The sequence below is a fragment of the Oryx dammah genome, unplaced genomic scaffold (assembly GCF_014754425.2).
Source record: "Oryx dammah isolate SB20612 unplaced genomic scaffold, SCBI_Odam_1.1 HiC_scaffold_5, whole genome shotgun sequence".
In the NCBI taxonomy this organism is placed as follows: domain Eukaryota; kingdom Metazoa; phylum Chordata; class Mammalia; order Artiodactyla; family Bovidae; genus Oryx; species Oryx dammah.
This window is the reverse complement of record NW_024070189.1, coordinates 102830217-102840362: the sequence shown is the minus strand read 5'-3', so window position 1 is coordinate 102840362 and position 10146 is coordinate 102830217. Positions and strand designations below refer to the sequence as shown.

Genomic DNA, 10146 nt, shown 5'->3' with positions numbered 1-10146 from the left:
GCTGGGGTTGTGGGTTTGATCCCTGATCAAGGAATTAAAATCCCACAAGCCTGTGCCGTGTGCCAAGAAAATGCCTCTCTGGTGGCAGTGTCCTTGCTGCCTCTCCTCCCTGCCCACCGAGAGGTACCCTCCTGGAGCCCTGGGCGCTTCCCAAGGACAGAGTGTGTGAGAGGGCCTCTGCCACGAGCCTGTGAATTTGATTGGGTCTTCCCTTCCTGGATCGGCGGTTCCCACCTTTGTTTGCTCTTACACGGTGCAGCCAGCTCTTCGACATCAGCCAGCTGTGTCAGACAGACCAGTGGAAAGTGCCTCACTCCCCAAGAGCACACCCTGCTGAGTGCCAAGGCCCCTTGGGTCCCACCCCAGGACTCCAGCTGAGCAGCTGGCGTGTGCCCAAGACGTTTGACCAGCCTGACCACAGACTTGAGGGAGGGCCGGGGGGCACTCTGCCAGCCTGTGGGTTGTACCTTGCTCCCCACCACCCCTGCCCTCCTCCAACAGCAGCTGACTTGCCTTAAAAATATTTTTTTAATTAATTTTTTTATATATTAATTATTTATTTTTGGCTGTGCCTGGTCTTCGTTGCTGTGCATGGGCTGTTTCTGGTTGGGGCGAGCAGGGGCTGCTCTTCCTTGAGGGCACTGGCTTCAGTGGTTGCACCGCGCGGGTGCAGTCGTTGTGGCTTGCCAGCTTTAGAGCTCGGGCTCAGAAGTTGTGCTGCATGGGCTTAGTTGCTCCAAGGCAGGTGGAATCTTCCTGGACCAGGGATCGAACCGTCCCCTGCATTGGCAGGCGGATTCTTATCACTGCGTCACCAAGGAAGTCCAACAACTGACCTTTCCTGCCGCCTCTGTGCGTGTGTCCCAGGACATTTCCCACGTCCTTTGCACACCAGCCTGTCTTATTCTTCCTAAGTTTATAGCAGTGCTAGAAAAATCTCTCATTTTTGTTTTCTTGCTGACTTCTGTGTTTTAGCCACTTGTGCTGTCTTCTCAGTCTGTGCCATATTCATCACCTCTTCCTGTTGGGGTGTGTCTGTCTCTTACTGGGGCTCACTCCAGTGCAGATGGACCTCGGCAGCTCTCTCACAGGATGATGTGCTGCCTGTTCACCAGGATGACACTGTCGCCTGGGCATTCCTTCTCCCAGGAGTGACCCATCACATTCTTGACAGAACGAAATCACCTCACCTGCTGTGAGTTTTGGCCTGGCTGTCCCTGTGAGCAGTGCTTACTCATAGGTTCTTTTCTGGCGAGTCAGATGTGTGAAGTTGGAAACCAGCAGGCCGTTTGTCAGTTTCTTAAGTGTGACCGTGGACCCAGCTGGCTGATGACTTTGAAGCACTTAGACTGTGTTGTTAGGCTCGTTTTCAGGGTCTTGGATTTCCTTGCATTTACCTCCGTGACATATTAGTGGGAAAAACCTGACTGTGGATTGGAAAATACTACATTCTGTATGAGTCCCATTGCTTCCCAAAGTTATTCCATGTATGTAGAGTGTTTGAGCCCGTGCCAACCTGAGGAGGCGGGAGTGGTCAGTTAGGGGGACTGAGCCAGGCCGTGGGAGGTGTGCTGCCTGTCCCCTGGGCATGGAGAGGGCTCACCGAGAAGCCTGGGCCCTGGTGCCGGGCTAGCCTTGACTGGGATGAGGATACAGTATCCATCAGCCCGACACGGCACCGCTTCCCCGAAGGGAGCCACGATTTCCCCATCATTTGGTCCTGCAAGGGTGGTTCCTGTTTCTGCCTTTGTCAGAGCTGATTCCTTGAGGAGGACTCTGCTGACAGGTCTTGCTTGGAGAGCACTGGATTTGGCCTGCAGAATGTGGCTAGAGGTCATGTTTTACTTAAATGAGCACTTTTTTTTTCTTTCTTTTTTTCTTGCTTTAAGTTTTTTGGCCATACCATGTGACATGTGGGATCTCAGTTCCCTGACCAGGGATTGAACTTCTGCCAGGCACACCCCCCCACCCCCACCCCCCCACTCCACCTGTATGCATTGGAATTCTTAATCACTGGACCAGCAAGAGAGAGAGTGAGAGGGAAGTCACTCTTTGCGTGTCCGACTCTGCGGTCACATGGACAGAAGCCTACCGAGCTTCTCCATCCATGGGATTTTCCAGGCAAGTGTACTGGAGTGGGTTGCCATTTTCTTCTCCAGGGATCTTCCTGACCCAGGGATCGAACCTGGGTCTCCAGCATTGCAGGCAAACGCTTTACCCTCTGAGCCCCCAGGGAAGCCCCTGGACCACCAAGGAAGTCCCTAAGTGAGCCCTTATTATTGACTCGTCATCACTTTGTTGAGCACTATTTGAGGTCATGAATACAGTTTGGGGAAAGGTTCTGTGGCCCTGATGCTTCTCTTGGTTTGGGGGCGGGGTGCTCCCTTTGTCCGAGTCTGTCTTGTCAGCTGTCCCTGGTGGGGCCTCCCAGTGTGCCTAGGGCCTTTAAGTGCCCTTTCTCCCAGCCCTCTTCTCCTGCGGCTAGTCGTTTCCCTGATGGGAGAGCAGACTCAGTGAGATCATATGACCCAGGCTACCCCTGCAGTGCCCTTGCTGCCTTGAAAGGCATGAACAAGGTCGTTCCCATTTTGCAGATGAGAAAACTGACTAGCTCAGGCATGAAGTCTGTCTCCCAAGGCCACACGGCTGGTTAGAGGATGGGCTCTCTCACCCTGAAGGTTCTTGGAGGCCTCTTCTTGTCTTCTTCCTGGTGTCCGGGTTGTTGTTGTTTTAAAGAGTGTTGCAGTGGTTTATTTAACAGCATGCAAAAACTGAGAGGTAGGAGCTGGAGCTCACATGTGGCAGAGCCGGTTTGTGCTGTTCGTACGCAGTTTCAAGCAGCTGCTGAGTTATTGCCAGCCCCGTGTGACCAAGTCAGAGGGGTTAAGGGTCTGTCTTAGGTCACACAGCTTCTAGATGGCAGATCCTGAAGTGGAAGCGAGTTTTCTGATCTTAGTTCTGGGCCCCGGGACTGAAGTTTTGTTTTTGATTCACAGCAGCTGTTGAGAGCCCCAGTGTGTCATTCTTGTTCTGAAGCCTCTGGTTCCAGCTTTGGTGTGGAGGTGGGGCCAGTGCAGTGCTCTGATCTCTTATTAGGACAGGACCCCTCCTGATGCTGCCTCAGCTTTCAGGCAGCACCCAGCCCCTCCCTGCACCGCAGCTCTGGCTTGGGTTTGAACGGCTTGGAGTGGTGTGGAGGAGGGGACCCTGGGCCTCGGGTGGGGGTGGCCTTGTCCTTCCTGCCATCAGGCTGTGAGTGCCATGTTCTCCTTAGCCCGGACCCCGGGGCAGCGTGTTGACGATGTGAGGCTGGACCAGCCAAGGGCCCCCAAGTCCACCTGACTTCTTGCCCTGCTCGATTCTGGTTCCTAGCTTAGATGCTCAGAAAGGGTTGGATTGTGCTGTGCACTCACTGCCGCCACACACAGCTCTCAGCTCCAGCAGGCCCGTTCCGTCTTCCTTTCCTAAATAGACCTTCTGGTCCTGCTTCCGCCGAGGCAGCTGGCCTGGGAGTCCTGCCAGGTTCTACTTCTGTGCTGGCGCAGATGGTAAGCTGCGCCCGAATCTAGTTTCAGGCCTGAGATAAAATGGTAATTGTCGACCTGGGCTTGAGGAGTAGGAAGGCGGGCGGCTTGAGCTCTCCTTCAAGGTGTGTCGTGGTGTCTGCTCTCTGAGAAGGCTCGGTGTCTGGCTGCAGCAAGAGGCCAGCGCGTCTCCCGTCACTGAGGCTGGCCTCACGGTGTCCCCTGCACAGACTAGCCTTCTAGTAACTTGAAAAAAGTTATTTCTCACACCTGACCTGGTTTTATTTATGTTCAAGCCCAGGAAGGTGGGCTCTGTCACCCACAAGTGTGGTGTGGGGCTGGGTCTCTCAGGCCTGGCCTGGTGAGCAGCCGAGCAAGGCGTGGAGGGTCACTCCTTGCCTGAGTCACCCCTCCTTGCCCTGCTGCTTCCCAAGTCTGGCAGCGGCTCTGGCTCCAGGGTCTCCAAGATCACAGAAGCCAGCGGGAATCTCCCGCTTCATTTGGAATCTCAGCCAGTGCCCGCGCTCGAGGGCCTCCTGTGGGCAGCGGAGGCGTCCGGGCGAGGTGGGCTCTGCTCCCTCCGGCGCGCCGTGCACTCAGGCGCAGCTTCTATAGCTCAAGGCCATCATGAGCTGACGTTTGGCATGGTGATGCTGAAAGGCCCCTGCGGGGGGACCCGGCCAGTCTGGGTTGAGTCCTTCTCCCCTGTCATGGGGGTGAGGCCTGGCCTGAGCCTCAGTTTCTCCCTGGGTGAGGAGTGAGCAGTCGCCCCTGCCCTGGGGGTAGTAAGGGATTGAGCGGAGCGTCAAATGAAGCGCCAAGTGTAGGAGTGTCCTCCGCTCACCGCTGTCGCCCTGAGGAGAGGATGCCCTCGGCCACATCTCCACAGCCCTGGGTGTCATCTGCTGGGTGTCCAGACCCCCACCGTCAGGGCAGGAGAGGCCCCTTTTGGAACGTGCAGGGGACTGCGCTCCTTGGCCCGCCTCCTGGGCCCCACTGGCCCAGGCTTGGGTCAGAAGGTCCATGGAGGTGCTGGCTGAGGTGGAATCTTCCTCACAGCCCAGGCTAAGGAGCTTGGGGCCAGCCTGCCGGTCCCCTCCCCTAGTGCAGAACCCCCCGAGGTGGCTGTGCAGGAGACCTGGCTTCCGTCAGCCCAGCCTCGGGCTGTGGCCCCCTCTTGCCCCGCCCCCGTCACTCTGCTCTGCCTGGCTCAGCCTCCTTAAGGCTGGTCTCTCTGTCTAGGGCCCGCGCCTCCCTCCCTCTGCTGCAGGCGCAGCTAATGGGGACACCAGTGAGCAGGAGATGCAGAGCCCAGCATCTCCCATCTGGGGCCCCTGCAGCTGCTTCTCCACTCCTGCCCCGGTCCCCAGCTGCCCACAGGCCTGGTTGACGTGGACAAGGGGCCGAGCACTGCCCCTCTGGGCGCTCGGGCCCTTCTCTCCGCACTCCCTTTCCCTGGCCTGGCCTGCCTTGAGGTCTGCGCGCCTCCCGTCCCTCTGGTCTTGGCTCATCACCACCTCTCAGCTGGTCAGAACAGCCTGTCACAGTGTCACTTTGTTGTCCGACTCTGAGACTGTGCTGAGGGGTCCTCGGTGGGCAGGGCAGCATCTCGTACTGGCTGCTGGGTCCCCGCCTGCTGCTTCTGTCCTTCTGCCTTGCTTCAGTGCTCTGCTGCTTTCTCTAGCTATTCGTATTCAATCCTAGGCGAGTTGCTTCTGAGATCTCACCTGCCTGAAAGTGGCTGGGGTCCAGGTGCTGCCGGCTCAGGAAGTGGAGGAGTCTGGCATGGGCAGAGCTGACCCAGCTGTGAAGGTGCAGATGACGCTGGCAGACGCAGTTACCTGGTCTGGCGCCAGAACGCTGGCAATGGGTGTGCGGTGGCCGGAGGGGGTCAAACTGGGCAGAGACACGGAGTTGGAAATTTTCTTCTGTGGTCTTTAGCGCCAGGCAGCAGAGAGGAGGGACGAGGCTAGAAGGTAGAAGACCTGGGGGGACTTCAGGGGGCTCTTTGAGGATCCTCTTGCCCTGGGATAGATTTCTGGTAGTGATTTTTGTTTCTGACTCCCTGCTTGGGGAGAGAGGCTTTGCTCTGCCCTTGTAGCGCAGAGCACCTTCTGGGAGTCTCTGGGACTGCCCCTCTGGAGGGCATTTAGGTGCTGGGACCAGAGCAGACGAAGCGCTGGGAAGAGTGGTCAGTGGCCCAGCACAGCTTCCCTGGGCTGCAGGGTAAAGAATGACGTTTCCCAGGGCCCACGTGGTGGTGGGCCCCTTCCCTTTGTCTGCAGGACTCTCTCTCTAGCCGTGGCTGTCCTGCTTGTTGGGTCACCCGGATAGGTTAGAGATTGGAAGATACGACATTCTTGTCATTTCGTCCTCTTGAGCGGGGCATTTTGCTCCCATTTAACGGTCTCTGCTTTTGCCCAAGGTGAAGCCCCATGCCTTGTGTGCAGGGAGCCCAGCTCGCTCTGTTCTGGTCAGCAGCCTCAAGGGACAAGAGCGCGGGTACGCTGCCTAGAACCAGGCAAGCACTGCAGCGCTGCAGTGCAGTGTTTTCCAGAAGATTCTGGGAACTTGAAAAAAAGTTATTTCTCACACCTGACCTGGTTTTATTTATGTTCAAGCCCAGGAAGGTGGGCTCTGTCATCCACAAGTGTGGCGTGGGGCTGGGTCTCTCTGTCTGGCCCGGCGAGCAGCCGAGCAAGGCATGGAGGGTCACTCCTTGCCTGGGTCACCCCTCCGGAGGCTCTGCTGTTTCCCGAGTCTGGCAGCGGCTCTGGCTCCAAGGTCTCCAAAATCACAGAAGGCAGCGGGAATCTCCTGTTTCATTTGGAATCTCAGCCAGTGCCCGCGCTCGAGGACCTCCTGTGGGCAGCGGAGGCGTCTGGGGGAGGTGGGTTCTCTCTACCCCAGCCTGGCTTGGTGGGACCCCTTTCTCATCACCCTGGCCTCTGAGCTGCCCGTTTCAGCCTCCTTTTCAATTTCTCACACAAATCTCTGGGCTGACAGAAATGGTTTGTCTTTGGTACGTGTCCCCCCTGCCCCTCTGCAGTTAGCCTCCTGGTCTGTTCTTGGTGCTGAAGGCGAAGGAAGCCTGCACTCACCTCTGTCCACGTTGCCTTTAGAAACCACCCTGTGGACTTCCTGGGTGGTCCTGTGGTTAAGATCTGCCTGCCAGCGCAGGGGACGTGGGATTGATCCCTGATCGGGGAACTAAGATCCCACATGCCGTGTGACAATGAGCCAGAGAGCCACAGCTGAGGCCTGACACAGCCAAGGATACAAAAATCAGGGGAGGAGAAGCAAGGAAACCCTACCAGACCAGGAGCAGCAGCGTGGCCCAGCACACTCTGTGAGGCGTTTAGGCCCTGCTGTGCATTTGGAGGGTAGAGGGGGCTCAGGAGCCGCTGGGTGTGGGGGGAGCATGGACTCTTCTGGCCTTTCCTGGCATCATCTCAGCCCGGCTGATGGAGGCCAGCACATGGGCTCTTCCTGCCTGGATGTCTGGGGAGATGGGGCAGGAGGGACAGCCACTCCTTGGAGCAAAGTATACAGGGTGGGGAGAGGCAGCCTGACCCTGCAGAAGAGCACCCTGAGTGAGGGTTTAGAGAGGGGCCTGGTCAGTGGGCGTGCTCCACACAGGCCCTTGGGGTGGGGCGGGGTGGGGGACGTTCATTTCCAAATGTCCTCTCTGTTGTGTGACCTCTTGGGGCACCTTCAAGCACCTGTGTTCATGAAGTACTAGTGAGATTTTAAATGACTGGAACCTGATGCTCCACAACTCAGCCACATGTTCCCTACTGCATGGAGACACCTCTGCGTCACCCCCATGGGCGTCGGGAAGCACTGGGGAAGTTAGTCCCCCAGCAGCACTGGTGTGGGGTGGGGTGCTGACAGTCCATGCCCGAGTTAGCGCTTTACGTGGCTTGTCTGGTGAGTCCTCACCCCCTCCCCAGCTTTCTGAGGCCAGGAGTAAACAGTATGTTGGAAAGATGGAGGAGCCTCCCTAGTGGTCCAGTAGCTAAGATTCTGTGCTCCCAATTGCAGGGGGCCTGAGTTCGATCCCTAGTCAGAGAGATAGATTCCACATGGCGAAACTAAGACCTAGCACAGCCAAATAAATAAATTAGTTAAATTTTAGAAAAATTAAAAAAAAATAGTAATAGGGGCTTCCCTAGTAGTCCGGTGACTAGGAATCCGCCTGCCAGTGCAGGGGACACATGTTCAATCCCTGATCCAGGAAGATTCCACACCACAGCAGCTCAGCCCGAGTGCCACAGCTACGGCGTGCGTGCGCTAGAGCCATTCCCTGTAGCAAGAGAAGCCGTCACAGTGAGAAGCCCGTGCACCGCAACTAGAGAAAGCCTGTGTGTAGCAAGGAAGACTCAGTGCAGCCAAAAATAAGAATTAAAAAAACTTTAACAATAAGGAATTATGACCTAGTACAAGTTTATTATGTCATCATGTTAAGTAATGAGATGAAGCAGAGGATTTTAGTGCTATAATTTTGAAATGGTGGTGAGGAAAAGTGGCATTGGAAAACAGCGACATACTGTCTATCATTTGATAAAGCATATCAGAGTTGATACTGTTCGTAACTGCTGAAGGAAATGCTAAGAAAAGATGTTTTTGCTTCTCACCCAAATTCAAGGACAGCCCAAATGGGAGCCCTGTTCTGTCCATGTCCTCCGATGCAGGGCCCTCAGTGGCTGTTCCCAGTGTGGACTTTTGTAACCTGCTGTGATGAATGAGGAAGCCTCCCAGCTTCAGTCTCGGAAGTGGGGCTCTTTTGAGAGGTGGTTGACCCCACGACTCTGTTCAGATCCCTCGTGGTCCTCAGATGTTAGAGAGGGCTCAGAGGAGGGCGGGGATGAGTCGGCAGCCAGCACCAAAGGTCCAGGACCAGCCCAAGACAATCTGAGTATCAGGATGTGTGCTTAGTTGCTCAGCTGTGTCTGACTTTTTGTGACCTCGTGGACTGTAGCCCGCCAGGCTCCTCTGTCCATGGGATTCTCCAGGCAAGAATACTTGAGTGGGTTGCGATTCCCTTCTCCATGAATTTTCCTCATCCAGGGATTGAACTGGCATCTACTGCATTGCAGGCAGATTCTTTATTGTCTGAGGCACCTGGGAAGCCCCAAGTATCAGGATGACTAAGGACGACAGTGCATTTGAGACCATTGCAAAAGGCGGTCCATGAGTCTGTCAAGGTTCTCCAGAGAAACAGAAATCGATAGGAGTGAAAGAGTGAGAAGAGACGTGTGTGTGTGCGTGTGTGCGTCCTTTTTGGCCATGCTCATGGCTTGTGAGGTCTTCCTTCCCCCACAGGGAAGCCTGTGTGGGCTGCTGTCTCTGGGGTCGCACAGAGTCGGACACGACTGAAGCGACTGAGCCGCAGCAGCAGTGAAAGCGCTGGGCCTCCGGGAAGCTCCGTTGTATGTGCGTGTGTGTGTGTGAAGTAAGTTTATTTATTTAGTTCTGTGCGTGCTCTTTGGGGTTGCATGGACTTTTTCTCTGGTTGTGGTGTGCAGGCTTCTTGCTGCAGTGGCTTCTCTTGTTGCGGAGCGTGGGCTCTGGCACGCGTGGGCTTCAGCAGTTGCAGCAGGTGGGCTCAGTAGTTGCACTTCCCAGGCTCTAGCACAGTCGCAGTAGTTGTGGTGCCCGAGCTTAAGTTGCTCCAAGGCATGTGGGATCTTCCCGGATCTCCTGCATGGGCAGGCAGACTTTTTATGACTGAACCACCAGGGAGGGAAGCCCCCCTTGTGTGTGTGTGTTTAATTTTTAAAGAGTGAAGTATAATTGATTTACAGTGTTGTGCTAATTTCTGCTGTACAGCAAAGTGATTCTGGGGTGTGTGTGTACACATTCTTTTTTTTTTTCCAATTGATCTGGCTGCGTTGGGTCTTAGCTGCAGCACATGGGCTCTCTGGTTGTGGTGGGGGGCTCCAGAGTTCAAGGGCTTGGAGTGCGGCATGGGGTCTTATACTCTGTGGCATGTGGGATTCTTTTTCCCCGACCAGGGATCGAACCCACCATTGCGTTGCACGGCAGATCCTTAACCACTGGTCCAGCAGAGAAATCCCTATATGCCTTGTTTTTAAAGTGTGTTTTCCATTGTGGCTTATCGTAGGATATTGAGTGTAGTCCTCTGCGCTGCAGAGTGGGACCTTGTTGCCATCCGTTCTGTCCGCGGTGGTTCACATCTGTAAGCCCAGCCTCCCACCCACCCCTGCCACACCCCTTCCCCTCGGCAGCCGCAGGGCCTTCTCTGTCCGTGAGTCTGTTCTGTCTGCAGGTTCATTCGTGTCATAGCTTAGATTCCACATGTAAGTGATATCACGCGGTACCTCTTTCTTGTTCTGATTCGCTTAATACAGTCATCTCTGCCTGCGTCCATGTTGCTGTAAATGGCATTAATTCATTTTTGATGGCCGAGTAGTAGTCCATTGTGTACACGCACTGCGTCTCCTTTATCCAGTCATCTCTCGGTGGGCATTAGGGCTGTTTCCATGTCTTGGCTGCTGTGAATAGTGCTGCTGTGAACATGGGGGTGCGTGTGTCTTTCTGAGTTACAGTTTTGCCTGCTTATGCCCAGGAGTGGGATCGCTGCACTGTATCGTAGTTC

The 10146-nt window shown here is 55.4% G+C and overlaps 1 protein-coding gene across 1 annotated transcript in view; it reads left to right on the top strand.

Annotated features, from left to right (window-relative positions):
• Nucleotides 1-10146, top strand: part of ELL (elongation factor for RNA polymerase II) — an 80279-nt gene that overhangs the window by 20378 nt on the left and 49755 nt on the right. The window lies entirely within an intron of this gene.